Here is a 13,342-nt window from a genome sequence, read left to right on the forward strand (position 1 = left end):
AGGTTGTGGAGAAAGTGGAACCCTCCTCCATTGCTGCTGGGAATATTTTCTCAAGTGATGGGAAATATCCTTTAGAAAATCCAAAATTCTTTCACCATGAAAGCCCTCAAGAAATTGTGAGTTAAAGGACTATAAAAAGGAGATATATATACATATATATTTAATGTGTAGATAATATATACTAAACGATTGAAACACAAGTATTACCACTGAGATCAGGCATAAGACATGGGCCAATTTGTCCATGTGTACTTAATATAGTGTCCTTAAAATCTTAGCTAGATAAAGATTCAAACCCAGTGATTCCTACAGAGACTGATGCACCAATGGAGGACCATGCATAAAGAGGAACTAGACCCCCTGCTCAGATGTGACAGATTGGCAGCTCAGTCTGCACGTGGATCTCTGAGTGAGGAGAGCAGGGACTGCCTCTATCATGAACTCAGCTGACTGCTCTTTGATCACTTTGCCTCTGATGATGCGGCCTTGCCGGGCCAAGGAGAAGGAGGATCCACATAGTCCTGATGAGACTTAAGAAGCTATGGGCAGTTGGCAATAGTGAAGAACTCCCCCTTTAAATGGACTAGGGGAAGGAGATGGGGGAAGAGGGAGGCAGGGTGGGACTGGGAGAAGTCGAGGGATGGGGCTTCAATTGGGATATATAATGAATAAATTGTAAAGAAAAAAAATAAAATAAAAATTATAAAAAACTTAGCTAGAGCAAAAATACAAGAGGAAGAAATAAAATGGATTAAAGTAGGAAATAAAAATGTTTTCTGCTATTTGCATATTGTATGATCATCTATGTAAAAGACCCTAATAATCCATTATCCAACTCTTAGAAGCAATGAACTTTCAGCAGTGATTTTACACAAAATCAATATAAAAATATCAGCAGATGACTCAGCAGTGAAAGCACTTGTCAATCAAGCATAAGAAATAGAGTAAACCCAGATGCATGTGGACATCCACCTGTATGTCATTGTTCAGGAGATGGAGACAGGGAAACTGCAGATGAAGTCAGCTAGCTAGACTAGTCCATGTCGGTGAGGTCTGTGTTCAAATGATGTACTTTGACTTAATAAAAGACATGGAGAGTGATTGAGGAAGACTCATAGTATCAACCCCAGACCTCCACACATACACATACATGTGCTACACACACACAATGCACATATGAGTATACATAGCAAAGCACACACAAAACCACACATGAGAAAACAGGAGGTGTAATTTAAGTCAATAATGCGCATTCTGAAGATGAAATTGAAAAAAAATTCTATTCAAAACAGCTTTGCAATGAAACACCATCACTACCACTGAAATATAACATAAGAATTACCTCACCAAAAGGATAAGGGGAAAGACCAATATAGTGCAAAATTTACAACACTGAAGGAAAAAATTGAAAGGGCACTATAAAATGGAAAGGCCTTTCTTTTTATGACAATTAATATTGTACAAATTACTTTACTAACAAAACCACTGTAAAGATTCTGCCCAATTCTTATCAACAAAAAGATGATACTTTTCACAGAAGTAGAAAACATCCCAAAACTCACATGAAAGATCAGAAGATCCCAAATAGCCAATGTCGTCCTGAGGAAAAAAAATGCAGTAAGTATCACCGTGTCTAATTTGAAATTACACTGCATAGTCGTAGTAACTACAGTGACATGATACTAGCACAAAATGGAGATGTAGTTCTAGAGACTAGAGACAAGAGACTAGACTCAACGAACACGCACAGCTCCCACCAGCATCACTTTTAGAAAAGAGATGAGAAAATCATACACTGGATGAAAATTTTGCGATAAATGGTGCTAGAAAAATTACACCCACATGTGTAAGGTTGATCCTAGATTTGTATTTCTCACCCTGAACACAAAGGTCTTCAAAATGGACTAAAAACCTTAATGTTAGACTTAAACTTAGAAACTAGTACAGGAAAGAAGAGGAATATTTCAAGACATGGTGTTAGGCAAGGACTTTCTGAAAAGAACTCTCATAGGTAAGAAATGAAGTCAGGAACTGACAAGTGGGATTGCCTGAAATTAAAAAGCTTCTACACAGCAAATGCTACCATGAAGACAAAACACAGCCAAGAAAGGAGAGAAAACCCTGCCGGCTGCATTCCTGACAGAGGACTGATGCACAGAATACACTGAGTGCACAAACTTAACACTAAAATTAAGAGGTGGCGTAATTAGTAAAAGGGCAAAGGATGGGAACACACTGTTCTCAGAAGACCGTATTTTTCTGGTTGTGTGCTCATGGTTTCAGTGCTGACCACTCTGATCAGGACAACCAACAAAGGGACTCATTCCTGGGAGATGCTAAGTCTCTTCCTCCCAAAAGTCAATAGTTGTTTGTAGTTCTTTGTCTAGTAGAGGGACCTCTTGAGATTTACCCTTTCATGTTAACATGTCCAACGATCTTAACCATTGTTTCTGTCCTGTTTATGCAGCGTCTCTAGGAGAGACTGTTTAACAACAGACTTCCTGGCAATATGAATCTTACCATCTTTCTACTCCCTCTTTCATAAAATTCCCTTAGACCAAGCAGGTTGTATTTCATATTTGTTTACACACACACACACACACACACACACACACACACACACACACGACATACAAACATACAAAAAAAAAAACCAAAACAAGCAAATAATGGAACACAGCTAAATTAGACTATCTGTGACCTAACTTTACCATTCCTGGACATGAACTTCTGTGATTCCAAGGTTGCACATCACAGAGATGTAAGCACATCAATGTTTTAACCCTCTTCACATTAGTTAAGTTGTGGAAACAGCTTAGGTTTTAGCACAGAGAACAAAGGAAAAGTACTTTATATACGTAAGAGTGTTTCAGCCTTAATAAATGAAGTCATGTCCTTTTCCGGAAAATGGACAAAACAAGTTCATTATATTAGAGTAATTAGCTAAGCTAAGAAAGAGAGTATTACATGTTTCCTCTCTTATGTAGATTTTAAATGTTATATGCATGATCTCTCTCTTCTCTCTTTTTTCCTCTGTCTTCCTTGCTTTTCATCTCTCTCACACTCCTAAATATAACCAGCTAAGTCTTGTATGTATGTATGTTTTCAGGGATGACCATTTGGTATTACATAACCAATTGGTGTGTTCTGACCTGGGGAAGACAATTCTCCCACACTCAGCATTCCTTAGTTTCCTGCAGCTGTAGGGTTGATCTTTTGTGTGTTGTGTATGGAGTGGGGCATGTCTGTTGTTGTTCTCCTTTTTCAACTCATGTTTAGGAGTTCATGTTGGTGATCACTTTTATGGATATAAGTTCTTATGTTGCTAGGAGATACAATTTCACAGCAGATTCCCTGATTGTTCTACAAAAATCCAGAATTTTGATTAAAAGAACAACATAAAGTTCACCTTCACAGGAACAGAAATATTAAGATTATATATCACCCATCTAAAGTTTACCTAGAACTTCACTACAAAATTATTTTCATCTCTTCTCATCAAGTATTGGAACCAAAAACCAAAAACAGAACACATAAACTGTACTTTTACTCTCTATATGAATATCATCTACTCACTTAACTCTGACAGAACAACAGCACAAAAGATGGAGAGGGAGTCGTCCACTGTGCTTCCCCACCATATAATTAGGAAAGACTCACAGAAAGTATACATTAAAAAAGTATTTTAAATGTCTCAGCCATGAACTCAAAACACTGACTAGTGGCACCTTCAAGAATAATGTCAACGTTTGAATCTGATGGCTTGGTCATGAGTGTCTGCAATGCTGCTCAGAATATTTAATTACTCTGCAAAGTCCTTTGAGAATTGTGAATACTATTTCTGAAATCATTACTTTTAATACTCATGTACTTACTTAAGACCCATTTTGTAGTGATGCAATCTTCAAATTCCTGTTTCATCAAATACACAGAGAAAATCTCAAATTAAAGGAGTCCTGTTTGCTGGGGTCAGTAAGAACTGATTTCACCTCAGGATCTCAGTACAAGTTCATGCAGAGTTTGCTGATAGTGATCCGATGGCTGTAATCCATGGCCACATCAGCATGTTTACTCAACTTCCTGGGTTAAAGTCAGACATCACCCACCGGCATCAGTAGATGGACCCAGGTAAGTTTTGTAGGTATCTGGGTGCAATGCAAAGGCTGCTTTCACATTGGCTGTCCTTGCTGTTGATATAATGTTCTTTTAAAATGTATATGCCTTACCGTTGTTAATTCAAATGATGATTTCCCCACCCCCAACTCTCTGGTTTCAATCTGGATATTGCATTGTGATACTCATTCTAAGCATCCTGTCTCAACTGTTGTGTAAACAGGAACAAAATAAAAGCAACTAGACACAATGCTGAGTAGGGAGGAGCCAGAGGACAGGAAAGAGGGGAGGAGCCAAAAGGCAGAAGATAAGTGGGAGGAGAAGGAGAGCTAGAGGAGAGCAAGGAGAGCTGAGCTGGAAGAGAGATCTTGGAGGACTTGGAGCATGAACCAGACCTAAGATTTCACAAAAAGCAAGTATAATGTGGGAAATCAATGTTAGGAAACTGAGGGCTTGGAGGTTTAGGAGGGAGTAAATATTGCCCAGCATTGTGTTCTAGGTTAACTAAAAGCCCGGTCTCTGTGTGATTTGGTTATACAGCTGTTTAAAATTAACAGCAAGCATTACAAGAAGATAAACCAATAGTAAATATTAATAGTTGCTTACAACACTTTGCTAACTCATGGTGATATGCAACAATAAATCAAACAAGAAGTTAATGTGTCCCTCCTCCAGTTCCAAGTCCACCATTCACTGGCAGCATCTGATGGTGTAGAGTGTAGTTTGTCAAACAGAACTTAGATGACCCCAAAGTCCTAAAAGTTCATTTTGCATCTCTTTCAGTTTTATAAGTGCTATCTTCCCCTCAAGAGGGAATGACTTTGCATTTTTCGATTACAAATATTGTGTGGCATTTTTAGAGCAGTGTCAAAAACTGTATACTCTGGAAGCCCATATGTCTGACCTGCATTGCATATTAGTATATAAAAACATAAAGGCGAGTATCAATAGTTATTAAATAACTGTCAGTAATTGTGCTATTGTAAACTTTGATGATAAAAACACAAATAACATAATTTGTTACATGAATTTAAGCCAAAAATTCTTTCTATAGGATTGCAAACACCCCTTGTATTTCTCTTGTTTTACTATATTTTCGATCGCTATAAAAATATCTGTGGCTCATGATGATGGTGTGTGGCAAGATCAAACAGCATGGCACTACCATCTGGTGGGACAGCGGTCTTCTGGGTACATCATAGCATAATGAACAAGGGCAGCCTGGATCACACAGCTTTCAAGAGCTGCTTTATGCAGTCAGGCAGGGAACCTTCATTTAGATATTTCACATGAAGTTTGTACAGTAGTAGGTTTCAGTATGATTTCTTTATATATACTTAATTTTCTTTGATCTTCTCTCCCCAATCCTTTTCTTCTCTATCTTTGTCCTACTTGTCGAAACATCTCCTCCCCCTCTCTGTTTTCATATTCCCTGTGTTCCACAATCTCAACCTCACTTCAGGATTCCTGCCCTATCTCTTTGCCCCATTTTAGTTTCCTAGTCTCTACAGACACTATGAATTAAATATGTTTTCTAGTTCATCCACTTTCCTGCAAATTTCATTTTTCTTTACAGCCGAATGAAATTCTGTGCTCTCTCTCTCCCTATGGATCATCTAGCTATATCATGATTTCATCATCCATTCTTCTGAGGATAAACATCTAGTGCAGTTGCATTTGCTGGCTGTTGTGTGCAGAGCAACAATGAGTGTGTTTGGAAAACTAGCTCCGTAGTAGCACACAGAGTGCTTTGGGTGTATGCTCGAGATTAGTGCATCTGGATCATATGGTCATTTTCTTTATTTTTTAAATATTCATTAAAGTTTATTCACTTTATATCCTGGCTCTATCCCCCTCCCTCATCCCCTCCTATCCCCACCCTCCCTTCCTCATCTCCTCCCATGCCCTTCTCCAAGTCCACTGATAGGGGAGGTTCTCCTCCCCTTCAATGTGACCCTAGCTTATCAGGTCTCTACAGGACTGGCTGCATTGTCCTCTTCTGTGTCCTGGTAAGGTTGTTTGCCCTCAGGGGGAGGTGATCAAAGAGCCAGCCACTGAGTTCATGTCAGAGACATTCCCTGTTCTTCTAACTAGAAAACCCACTTGGAGACTGAGCTGCCATGAGCTACATATGAGTAAGGGTTCTAGGTTATATCCATGAATCGTCCCTGGTTGGAGTATCAGTCTCAGAAAAGAATCCTGTGCCCAGATTTTTTAATTCTGTTGCTCTCCTTGTGGAGCTCCTGTCCTTTCTAGGTCTTACAATCTCCACCTTCTTTCATAACATTCCCTGAACTCTGCCCAAAGTTTGGGTATGAGTATCAGCATCTGCTTTGATACACTGTTGGATGGAGTCTTTCAGAGTCCCTCTGTGTTAGGCTCCTGTCCTGTTCCCTGATTTATCCTTTTTCCAATGTCCATACCATTTGTCTTTCTGAGTGAGGATTGATCATCTTACCCAGGGTCCTCTTTCTTGCGTAGCTTCTTTAGGTGTATAGATTTTATTACGTTTATCCTATGTTATAATATCCACTTATAAGTGAGTATATACCATGTGTGTCTTCTACTGCGATACCTTACTCAGTATGATCTTTTCTAGATCCCACCATTTGCCTGCAAATTTCATGATTTCCTCCACTGAGGGACATCTGGGTTGTTTCCAGGTGCTGGATATAACAAATAAAGCTGCTACTAACATGTTTGAATAAATGTCCTTATTACTTGAGCCTCTTTTGGATATATGCCTAGGAGTGGTATAGCTGGATCTTGAGGTAGCACTATTCCTAATTGTCTGAGAAAGCTCCAGATTTATTTCCAAAGTGTTTGTGTAAGTTTACATTCCCACCAGCAATGGAGGAGGGTTCCCCTTTATACACATCTTCTCCAGCATGCATTATCACTTGAGGTTTTGATCTTCACCATTTTGGTGGGTGTAAGGTGAAATCTCAGGGTTCTTTGATTTGCATTTTTGTTTATTTTTTTTTCTTCTTTTTTTTAAATTTTTTATTAATTACACTTTATTCATTTTGTATTCCCCCATAAACCCCTCTCTCCTCCCCTGCCGATCCCACCCTCCCTTCCCTTTCTGCATGCATGCCACTCCCCAAGTCCACTGATAGGGGAGGTTCTCCTCTTCTTTCTGATCTTAGCCTATCAGTTCTCATCAAAAGTGGCTGCATTGTCCTCTACTGTGGCCTGGTAAGGCTGCTCCCCCCTCAGGGGGAGGTGATCAAAGAGCAGGCCAATCAGATTATGTCAGAGGCAGTCCCTCTTCCCATTACTATGTAACCCACTTGGACACTGAACTGCCATGGGCTACACCTGTGCAGGGGTTCCAGGTCATCTCCACGAATAGTCCTTGATTGGAGTATGATTATCTGAGAAGTTCCCTGTGTTCAAATTATCTTGTACTGTTGCTCTCCTTGTGGAGTTCCCGTCCCCTCCAGCTCTTATTATTTCCCACTTCTTACATAAAATTCCATTCACTATGCCCATCAGTTGGCCATCAGGCTCAGCATCTGCTTTGACAGTCTATACTGCAGAAGCTTTCAAAGGCCCTCTGTGGCAGGGTCCAAGGTTGTTTCCTGTTTTCTTCTGGCTTTCAGAGGCCCTCTGTAGCAGGTTCCGAGGTTGTTTCTTATTTTCTTTTTCTTCTGATGTCCATCCTCTTTGCCTTTCAGGATGGGGATTGAACATTTTAGTTAGGGTCCTGTCTCTTGATTAGTTTGTTTAGATGTACAGATTTTAGTGGGTTTATTCTATGTTGTATGTTTATATTAGTGAGTATATACCATGCATGTCTTTTTGCTTCTGGGACAACTCACTCAGGATGATGCTTTCCAGGTCCCACCATTTACCTGCGAATTTCATGATTTCCTTATTTTTCATTGCTGAGTAATACTCCATTATATAGATGTGCCACAGTTTCTGCATCCATTCTTCAGTTGAGGGGCATCTGGGTTGTTTCCAGCTTCTGGCTATTACAAATAAAGCTTCTACAAACATGGTTGAGCAAATGTCCTTTTTGTGTACTTGCGCTTCATTTGGGTATATGCCTAGGAATGGTATGGCTGGATCTTGAGGAAGCGCTATTCCTAGTTGTCTGAGAAAGCGCCAGATTGATTTCCAGAGTGGTTGTACCAGTTTACATTCCCACCAGCAGTGGAAAAGGGTTCCCTTTTCTCCACAACCTCTCCAGCATGTGTTGTCACTTGAGTTTTTCATCTTGGCCATTCTGATGGGTGTAAGGTGAAATCTCAGGGTTGTTTTGATTTGCATTTCCCTAATGGCTAATGAGGTTGGGCATTTCTTTAAGAGCTTCTCTGCCATACGATATTCCTCTACAGAGAATTCTCTCTTTAGCTCTGTTCCCCATTTTTTAAGTGGATTACTTGGTTTATTGCTTTTCAGCTTGTTTAGTTCTGTATATATATTGGATATGAGTCCTCTGTCAGATAAAGGGTTGGTGAAGATTCTTTCCCAATCTGTAGGCAGTCACTTTGTTTTGATAACGGTGTCCTTTGCTTTACAGAAGCTTTTCAATTTCATGAGGTCCCATTTATTGATTGTTGCTTTTAGAGCCTGTGCTGTTGGTGTTCTGTTCAGGAAGTTTTCTCCTGTACCAATGAGTTCTAGCGTATTCCCCACTTTTTTTTCTAGCCGATTTAATGTGTCTGGTTTTATGTTGAGGTCTTTGATCCACTTGGACTTCAGTTTTGTGCAGGGTGATAAGTATGGATCTATTTTCATTTTTCTACATGTAGACATCCAGTTGGACCAGCACCATTTGTTGAAGATGCTATCTTTTTTTCCATTGTATGGTTTTGGCATCTTTGTCAAAAATCAGGTGTCCGTAAGTGTGTGGGTTTATTTCTGTGTCTTCTGTTCAATTCCATTGATCCACCATTCTGTTTCTATGCCAGTACCATGCAGTTTTTATAACTGTTGCTCTATAGTACAGCTTGAGATCAGGGATGGAGATCTCCAGAAGATCTTTTATTGTAGAGGATTGTTTTAGCAATTCTGGGTTTCTTGTTATTCCATATGAAGTTGAGAATTGTTTTTTCAAATTCTGCCAAGAATTGTGTTGGTAATTTGATGGGAATTGCATTGAATCTGTAGATTGCTTTTGGTAAGATGGCCATTTTTACTATGTTAATCCTGCCAAGACATGAGCATGGGAGATCTTTCCATGTTCTCATATCTTCCTCTAATTCTTTCTTCAGAGACTTGAAATTTTTTTCATACAAGTCTTTGACTTCCTTGGTTAGGGTTACACCAAGGTACTTTATGTCATTTGTGGCTATTGTGAAGGGTGTTGTTTCTCTAATTTCTTTCTCAGCCCTTTTGTCTTTTGTATGCAGGAGTGCTACTGATTTTTTTGAGTTAATTTTGTATCCGGCCACTCTGCTGAAGGTGTTTATCAGCTGTAGGAGTTCCCTGGTAGAGTTTTTTGAATCACTCATGTATACTATCATATCATCTGCAAATAGTGATAATATGACTTCGTCCTTTCCAATCTGTATCCCCTTGATCTCCTTCAACTGTCTTATTGCTCTAGCAAGGACTTCCAACACTATGTTGAAGAGATATGGAGACAGTGGGCAGCCTTGTCTTGTCCCTGATTTCAGTGGGATTGCTTTAAATTTTTCTTCATTCAGTTTGATTTTGGCTATAGGCCTGCTGTATATCACCTTTACTATGTTTAGATATGTACCTTGTATCCCTGATCTCTCCAAGACTTTAAACATGAATGGATGTTGGATTTCGTCAAATGGTTTTTCAGCATCTAGGGAGATTGTCATGTGGTTTTTTTTCTTTCAGTTTGTTAATACGGTGGATCACATTGATGGATTTCCATATATTGAACCACCCCTGCATACCTGGGATGAAGCCTACTTGGTCATTGTGGAGGATATCTTTGATGTGTTCTTGTATTCGGTTTGCGAGTATTTTGTTGAGTATTTTTTTTTGTTTTTTTTTTTATTAATTACACTTTATTCATTTTGTATCCCCCCATAAGCCCCTCCCTCCTCCCCTGCTGATCCCACCCTCCCTCCCCTTGTTGAGTATTTTTGCATCAGTGTTCATGAGGGAGATTGGCCTGAAGTTCTCTTTCTTTGTTGAGTCTTTGTGAGGTTTAGGTACCAAGGTGAATGTGGCTTCATAGAATGAGTTTGGTAATGTTCCTTCTGTTTCTATTTTGGGGAATAGTTTGAAGAGAACTAGAGTTAGCTTCTTTTTGAATGTCTGGTAGAATTCTTCACTGAAACCATCAGGTCCTGGGCTTTTTTTGGATGGGAGATTTTGATGACTGCTTCTATTTCTTTGGGGGATATAAGACTATTTAATTGATTTACCTGGTCCTGATTTAGCTTTGGTAAGTGGAATCAGTCAAGAAAATTGTCCATTTCATTTAGATTTTCAAGTGTGTGATTCTAATGGGTTTGCCATTATATGTTACTTGGCCTTTTTCTCTTGCAGGTTTTAGTATTTTTTCTTTGTTCTATATACTTACGGTTTTGATTATTATGTGGCAGGAGGATTTTCTTTTCTGGTCTAATTTATTGGGTGTTCTGTAGGCCTCTTGTATTCTTATTGGCTTCTCCTTTAAGATGGGGAAATTTTCTTCAATGATTTTGTTGAAAATATTTTCTGGGCATGGTGCAGGGAATCTTCTTTTTCCTCTATTCCTATTAATATTCTTAGGTTTTGTCTTTTATGTTATCTTAAATTTCTTGGACGGTCTGTGTCAGAAATTTTTTGGATTTAACATTTTCTTTGACAGATACATCTATTTCTTCCATTGTATCTTCCACACCTGAGATTCTTTCTTCCATTTCTTGTAGCCTATTGGTTATGCTAACCTCTATAGTTCCTGCTTTCTTCGCTAAGTTCTTTCTCTCCACAATTTCTTCCATTTGTTTTTTTTTTTTTTTTTCCAATTCTATCTTCAGGTCTTGAGCCACTTTTTTGGTTTCCTTCACCTGTCTGACTGTATTTTTATGTTTTTCCATCAATTCCTTCAGCTGTTTGTTTAAACAATCCTCTATTTCTTTTATTTCATTCAGTGATTTAAGCATTTCCTCTCTAAAGGCCACAAACTGTTTGGCTGCAGCTTCCTCTATTTCTTTTTGTATTTTATTTGTTTCCTCTGTTATCTTCTTCATGAGCATAGATGTTAGGTCATCTTCTTGAATTTCAATTATGCTGGGGTTTCTAGGGCTATTTGCCCCTGGATAACTAGGTTCTGGAGATGCCATATTGCTCTGGCTTTTGTTGGTTGAACTTTTACGCTGTCCTCTACCCATTCGGCTATCTTAGGTGTTTGAAGTCAGTTTCTGGTTGTTCCTGGAATCCTATGGTGGAGAGAATCCCTTTGGCAGGAAGATGGTTTTTCCTGAAGGAAGCCTTCTCAGCTTTTTGGGTATAGTCACTGGATGACCGGTGTTTTTCAGGAGTTGCTACAGCTCACCTCAGGCATAGAGACCTGGGTGGTAACTATGGTCCTGATTAGTCCAGAGGGCTCTCCTCTCACCTGGAGAACTCCTGGAGACAGCTGCCCTCCTTCTGGGTTTCTTGCTGTAAATTTAGTGATCAGCTGCTGTATCCTGTGTGTCCCGTGGTTTGGTCAGTTTTGTTAGGGATAATTGGTTGCCCCTTGGAGCAGTATCTGGGGGTTGATCTCAGGGTTCCTGGTCTTTTGTAGGTCTGAGGTTGGGGCTCTGTGCCCCAGAACCCAAGAGGTAATCTGTGGCGGGTGAGTACTGCTCTCCTGGTTACAGCAGGCTATCTGGGGCACAGCAGTTCCCTGGGTTGGGTCAGTCTGTGGGACCTTTTCTGGGGATATACTGAGTTGCCTAAGTCTGTCCCCTTTGCTTCATTCCTTGTTCCTTGTGAGGGTTTCTCCAGACAGTGACTCTAAGACTGTGGTGTCTTGGGGCACACAGTTCTGTCTATAAGGAGTAGTTGGTACAAAGCAGGCCTCTGGGCTGGTGGACTGTGTGCCTGCCTGCTAGTCTGCGGGAGCTGGGTTCCCAATAACTCTGTGCTCCCTGCTTGGGCCCGGATCTGTGATGGCTGGGTGTACTCGCCTGTTTGCGATCTGTGGTCTGCGAGGCTTTCCCCAGGCAAAGCCTAGGTGACCGAAGCAGCAGGATTTCTTCCTTCCCTGTGGGGCCGATTCTCAGTCTCTGTTGCACTGGGGAGCGCAGCTGTCTGTACCGGTGAGCTGGATGCGCAGCCGGAGCTCAGTTGTGATGGCGGCAGGTACCCGCGGTCTGTGAGACCTTCCAGGGAAAGACTGGGTGACCCGTGATCAGTCTCGAAACTTTCCTTCCCTGGAGGGTTTTCTTGCGACTGGGACTCCCATTCTCTGGCACCCTTGTGCCCACCAATCAGCCTGGGAAAGTGATCGGGACACACAGGTGTGCAGCTCTGGCCTGAGACCCAAAGCCCGAGTTACCCGGGATCTCTTCCGGGTTCTGGCTGGGCAGCTGAGAGTGGACCCGACAGATTCCCACGCTGTGGGAGCCTCCCCTCACCTGGGAGACACGATCGCTGTGGTTTTAGGGCCCAGAGTTCGGTCTCCTGGTCGCTGCATGGAGAGTGCTGTCCCGCTTATCAGACACAGTGCTCTCCTGGCATCGCCATCTTGGCTTTGTCACGAGTAAATATTTAATTAGAATTGTACATTTATTGAAAATATTTTATTTTTTATGTTTTACAATTTATTTACTTTGTATCCAAATTGTAGCCCCCTCCCTCATCTCTTCCCAGTCCCACCCTCCCTCACTCTTTCTCCCTACCCCTCTCCCCTAGTCCACTGGGGGAGGCCTACCATTTGACCCTAGCTTATTGAGAGTCATCATGACTGCATGGGTCCTCTTTCTCTGTGGCCTGGCAAGGCTGCCCCACCAGGGTGAAGTGATCAAAGAGCAGACAACCAAGTTCATGTCAGAGACAGCCCCTGCACCCCTCACTAGGGAACCCACGTTGAGACTGAGCTGCCTATCAGCTACATCTGAGCAGGGGGTCTAGGTTTTCTCCATACATGGTCCTTGGTTGGTGCATCACTGTCTGTAGGTTCCCCCTAGTACCAGATTTGTTGGCTTTATTGGTCTTCTCGTGGAGCTACTGTCCCCTCTGGGTCCTTTTATCCCCCTTCTTCCATAAGACTTTCTGCACTGTGTCCAAAGTTTGGCTGTGAGTCTCAGCACCTGCTTCAATC

At 41.0% G+C, this 13,342-nt stretch overlaps 1 protein-coding gene across 2 annotated transcripts in view; it reads left to right on the forward strand.

Moving 5' to 3' along the window:
* The first annotated feature begins 4,442 nt into the window (after nt 1-4,442).
* Nucleotides 4,443-13,342, forward strand: part of LOC129692795 (UDP-glucuronosyltransferase 2B17-like) — a 40,129-nt gene continuing 31,229 nt past the window's right edge. For both annotated transcript variants that reach the window (XM_055629286.1, XM_055629287.1), the window contains exon 1: nt 4,443-4,525. The gene's annotated coding sequence lies outside the window, so the exon portion shown is untranslated. The remainder of the gene's footprint in view (nt 4,526-13,342) is intronic.

This window comes from Psammomys obesus, unplaced genomic scaffold, assembly GCF_907164565.1.
Source record: "Psammomys obesus unplaced genomic scaffold, mPsaObe1.curated_primary_1811, whole genome shotgun sequence".
NCBI lineage: Eukaryota > Metazoa > Chordata > Mammalia > Rodentia > Muridae > Psammomys > Psammomys obesus.